At 41.7% G+C, this 5742-nt stretch overlaps 1 non-coding gene across 1 annotated transcript; it reads left to right on the top strand.

Annotated features, from left to right (window-relative positions):
• Positions 1 to 5289: 5289 nt before the first annotated feature.
• Positions 5290 to 5397, top strand: LOC112782041 (small nucleolar RNA R71). Its single transcript, XR_003192784.1, has one exon. It is a non-coding gene; the product is annotated as a small nucleolar RNA R71 (small nucleolar RNA).
• The last annotated feature ends 345 nt before the right edge of the window (positions 5398 to 5742 follow it).

Below are 5742 nucleotides of genomic sequence, written 5' to 3'. Positions count from 1 at the left end.
TTTGCATTAATTCATGAGGAACAGCAGAGCTCTACACCTTAATCTATGGAGTGCAAAAACTCTGCCGTTGAAAATACATAAGTGAATAGAGGGTAAGCATGGCCGAGTGGCCAGCCCCCAAAACGTGATCAAAGATGATCCGAAGATCATAAGATGTCTAATACAATAGTAAACAGTCCTATTTATACTAAACTAGTTACAAGGGTTTACAGATGTAAGTAATTGATGCATAAATCCACTTCCGGGGCCCACTTGGTGTGTGCTTGGGCTGAGCTTGAATGTTACACGTGCAGAGGCTCTTTCTGGAGTTGAACGCCAGGTTGTAACGTATTTCTGGCGTTCAACTCTGGTTTGTGACTTGTTTCTGGCGTTTAACTCCAGACAGCAGCGTAGAACTGGCGTTCAACGCCCTTTTACGTCGTCTAAACTCGGCCAAAGTATGGACTATTATACATTGCCGGAAAGCCCTGAATGTCTACTTTCCAACGCAGTTTGAGTTCTGTAGCTCCAGAAAATCCACTTTGAGTGCAGGGAGGTCAGAATCCAACAGCATCAGCAGTCCTTCTTCAACCTCTGAATCTGATTTTTGCTCAAGTCCCTCAATTTCAGCCAGAAAATACCTAAAATCACAGAAAAATACACAAACTCATAGTAAAGTCCAGAAATGTGAATTTAACATAAAAACTAATGAAAACATCCCTAAAAGTAACCAGATTCTACTAAAAACATACTAAAAATAATGCCAAAAAGCGTATAAATTATCCGCTCAGATTGTGACTCAGCTTTGCTAAAGTCCCCAATTAGAGGTGTCCAGGGTTCTTAAGCACACTCTTTTTTTTTTGGCTTTGGACCTTGACTTTAACCGCTCAGTCTCAAGTTTTCACTTGACACCTACACGCCACAAGCACATGGTTAGGGACAGCTTGGTTTAGCCGCTTAGGCCAGGATTTTATTCCTTTAGGCCCTCCTATCCACTGATGCTCAAAGCCTTGGGATCCTTTTTATTACCCTTGTCTTTTGGTTTTAAGGGTTACTGGCTTTTTGCTCTTGCCTCTTGGTTTTAAGAGCTTTTGGCTTTTTCTGCTTGCTTTTTCTTTTTCTTTCTATTTTTTTTCGCCTATTTTTTTTTCTGCAAGCTTTGTTCTTTGCTGCTTTTTCTTGCTTCAAGAATCATTTTTTATGATTTTTCAAATTATCAAATAACATGTCTCCTTGTCATCATTCTTTCAAGAGCCAACACATTTAACATTCTTAAACAACAACTTCAAAAGACATATGCACTGTTCAAGCATTCATTCAGAAAATAAGAAGCATTGTCACCACATCAATATAATTAAACTAAGTTCAAGGATAAATTCGAAACTCATGTACTTCTTGTTCTTTTAAATTAAAACATTTTTCATTTAAGAGAGGTGATGGATTCATAGGACTTTCATAACTTTAAGACAATGTTACTAAATACTAATGATCATGTAATGAAGACACAAACATAGATAAGCACTTAACATAGAGAAAACGAAAAAAAACAGAAAGTGAGAACAAGGAATGAGTCCACCTTAGTGATGGTGGCGTTTTCTTCTTGAGGAACCAATGATGTCCTTGAGCTCTTCTATGTCTCTTCCTTGTCTTTGTTGCTCCTCCCTCATTGTTTTTTGATCTTCTCTAATTTCATGAAGGATGATGGAGTGCTCTTGATGTTCCACCCTTAGTTGTCCCATGTTGGAAATTAATTCTCCTAGGGAGGTGTTGATTTGCTCCCAATAGTTTTGTGGAGGAAAATGCATTTGAGGCATCTCCGGGATCTCATGGTGATGAGCTTCCTGTGCCTCTTGAGCTCCATGAATGGGCTCTCTTGCTTGCTCCATTCTTTTCTTAGTGATGGGCTTCCCTTCCTCAATGGGAATGTCTCCTTCTATGAAAGTTCCAGCTCAGTAGTAAAGATGGCAAATAAGATGAGGAAAAGCTAGCCTTGCCATGGGGGAGGACTTTTCGGCTATTTTGTAGAGTTCAAGGGAGATGACTTCATAAACTTCTACTTCCTCTCCAATCATGATGCTATGAATCATGATGGCCCGATCCACAGTAACTTCGGATAGGTTGCTAGTGGGGATGATGGAGCGTTGTATGAATTCTAACCATCCTCTAGCTACAGGCTTGAGGTCCAGTCTTCTTAGTTGAACCGGCTTGCCTTTGGAGTCAATCTTCCATTGAGCTCCTTCCACACATATGTCCATGAGGACTTGGTCCAACCTTTGATTAAAGTTGACCCTTCTAGTGTAGGGGCGTGCATCTCCTTGCATCATAGGCAAGTTAAACGCCAACCTCACATTTTCCGGACTAAAATCTAAGTATTTCCCCCGAACCATGGTGAGATAATTCTTTGGGTCCGGGTTCTTACTTTGATCATGGTTCCTAGTGATCCATGCATTGGCATAGAACTCTTGAACTATTAGGATACCGACTTGTTGGATAGGTTTTGTTAGAACTTCCCAACCTCTTCTTTGGATTTCATGTCGGATCTCCGGATACTCATTCTTCTTGAGCTTGAAAGGGACCTCAGGGATCACCTTCTTCTTGGCCACAACATCATAGAAGTGGTCTTGATGAGCTTTGGAGATGAATCTTTCCATCTCCCATGACTCGGAGGTGGAAGCTTTTGTCTTCCCTTTCCCTTTTCTAGAGGATTCTCTGGTCTTAGGTGCCATCAATGGTAATGGAAAAACAAAAAACTTATGCTTTTACCACACCAAACTTAGACTTTTACTCGCCCTCGAGCAAGAGAAGAAAGAAGAGATGAAGAAGAAGAAGAAAATATGGAGGAGAGGGGGGTGGTGTATTCGGCCAAGAAGAGAAGAGAGGGTTGTGTTATGTGAAAATGAGGAAGAATGGAGGGCTATATATAGGGAAGGGAGGGGGTAAGGTTCGGCCATAAGGGTGGGTTTTGGGTGGGAAATTGATTTTGAATTTTGAAGGTAGGTGGAGTTTATGAGGTAGGTTTATGGGGAAGAGTGGATGGATGTGAGTGAAAGAGGGGTGGGATGAAGTGAGTGGAGGTAGGTGGGGATCCTGTGGGGTCCACAGATCCTGAGGTGTTTAAGAATTTACAACCTTGCACCAAATTGGGCATGCAAAATGCCCTTGCACACAACTCTGGGCATTCAGCGCCAGATTGGTGCTTGTTCTAGGCGTTGAACGCCCATTTGTTGCCCATTTCTGGCGTTGAACGCCAGAACCATGCTTGTTCTGGGCGTTCAGCGCCAGCTCTTCTCCAGGGTGCATTTCTGGCGTTCAAACGCCCAGATGCTGCCCATTTCTGGCGTTCAGCGCCAGAACCATGCTCTGTTCTGGCGTTGAACGCCCAAAACATGCTTCTTACTGGCGTTTAAATGCCAGTAAGGTCTTCCTCCAGAGTGTGATTTTTCTTCTGCTATTTTTTATTTCGTTTTCAATTTTTATATTTATTTTGTGACTCCACATGATCATGAACCTAATAAAACATGAAAGAACAAGAAAAATAAAATTAGATAAATAAAAATTGGGTTGCCTCCCAACAAGCGCTTCTTTAATGTCAATAGCTTGACAGTGGGCTCTCATGGAGCCTCACAGATGTTCAGAGCATTGTTGAGACTTCCCAACACCAAACTTAGAGTTTGGATATGGGAATTTTTTTCCAAACTTAGAGTTTGGTTGTGGCCTCCCAACACCAAACTTAGAGTTTGACTGTGGGGGCTCTGGTTGACTCTGTTTTGAGAGAAGCTTTTTATGCTTCCTCTACATGTTTACAGAAGGATAACATTGAGTTGTAAATACAAGGGAGTCCCCATTCAATTGAAGGACTAATTCACCTCTGTCAACATCAATCACAGCTCTTGCTGTGGCTAGGAAGGGTCTTCCAAGGATGATGAATTCATCCTCATCCTTCCCAGTATCTAGGACTATGAAATCAGCAGGGATGTAAAGGCCTTCAACCTTTACTAACACGTCCTCTACTTGTCCATAAGCCTGTTTTCTTGAATTGTTTGCCATCTCTAATGAGATTTTAGCAGCTTGTACCCCATAGATTCCCAGTTTCTCTATTACAGAGAGGGGCATGAGGTTTATCCCTGAACCAAGGTCACACAGAGCCTTAAAGATCATGGTGCCTATGGTACAAGGTATTAAGAACTTTCCAGGATCCTGTTTCTTCTGAGGCAATGTCAGTTGATCCAGATCACTTAGTTCATTGGTGAACAAGGGAGGTTCATCTTCCTAAGTTTCAATGCCAAATAATTTGGCATTCAGCTTCATGATTGCACCAAGGTACTTGGTGACTTGCTCCTCAGTGACATCCTCATTCTCTTCAGAAGAGGAATACTCATCAGAGCTCATGAATGGCATAAAGAGGTTTAATGGAATCTCTATGGTCTCTAGTTAAGCCTCAGATTCCTTTGATTCCTCAGAGGGAAACTCCTTATTGATCACTGGACGTCTCAGGAGGTCTTCCTCACTGGGATTCACGTCCTCAACCTCCCTTACAGGTTTGGCCATGGTAATTAATTCAATGGCCTTGCATTCTCCTTTTGGATTCTCTTCTGTATTGCTTGGGAGAGTACTAGGAGGGATTTCAGTGATCCTTTTACTCAGCTGGCCCACTTGTGCCTCCAAATTTCTAATGGAGGACCTTGTTTCATTCATGAAACTTACAGTGGCCTTAGATAGATCAGAGACTAATTTTGCTAATTTAGAGGTATTTTGTTTAGAGTTCTCTGTCTGTTGCTGAGTGGATGATGGAAAAGGCTTGCTATTGCTAAACCTGTATCTTCCACCATTATTAAAGCCTTGTTGAGGCTTTTGTTGATCCTTCCATGAGAGATTTGGATGATTTCTCCATGATGGATTATAGGTGTTTCCATAAGGTTCACCTAAGTAATTCACCTCTGCTATTGCAGGGTTCTCAGGATCATAAGCTTCTTCTTCGGAAGACGCCTCTTGAGTACTGTTGGATGCAGCTTGCATTCCATTCAGACTCTGAGAAATCATATTGACTTGCTGAGTCAATATTTTATTCTGAGCCAATATGGCATTCAGAGTATCAATTTCAAGAACTCCCTTCTTCATAGGCGTCCCATTACTCACAGGATTCCTCTCAGAAGTATACATGAACTAGTTATTAGCAACCATGTCAATGAGTTCTTGAGCTTCTCCAGGCGTTTTCTTTAGGTGAATGGATCCACCTGCAGAAGTATCCAATGACATCTTAGCTAATTCAGACAGACCATCATAGAATATATCCAGGATGGTCCATTCTGAAAGCATGTCAGAAGGACACTTTTTGGTCAGTCCTTTGTATCTCTCCCAAGCTTCATAGAGGGATTCACCTTCTTTCTGTCTGAAGGTTTGAACATCCACTCTAAGCTTACTCAGCTTTTGAGGAGGAAAGAACTTGGCTAAGAAAGCCTTGACCAGCTTATCCCAAGAGTTCAGGCTATCATTAGGTTGAGAGTCCAACCATATTCTAGCTCTGTCTCTTACAGCAAAAGGAAAAAGCATGAGCCTGTAGACTTCAGGATCTACTCCATTAGTCTTAACAGTATCACATATCTGCAAGAATTCAGTTAAGAACTGAAAAGGATCTTCAGATGGAAGTCCATGAAACTTGTAGTTCTGCTACATCAGAGAAACTAGCTAAGGTTTCAGCTCAAAGTTGTTTGCTCCAATGGCAGGAATGGAGATGCTTCTTCCATGTAAATTGGAATTTGGTGC

The sequence above is a fragment of the Arachis hypogaea genome, chromosome 19, assembly GCF_003086295.3.
Source record: "Arachis hypogaea cultivar Tifrunner chromosome 19, arahy.Tifrunner.gnm2.J5K5, whole genome shotgun sequence".
Taxonomy (NCBI): Eukaryota; Viridiplantae; Streptophyta; class Magnoliopsida; order Fabales; family Fabaceae; genus Arachis; species Arachis hypogaea.
The sequence above is the reverse complement of the archived record's forward strand: the minus strand, read 5'-3'. Positions and strand labels throughout refer to the sequence as shown.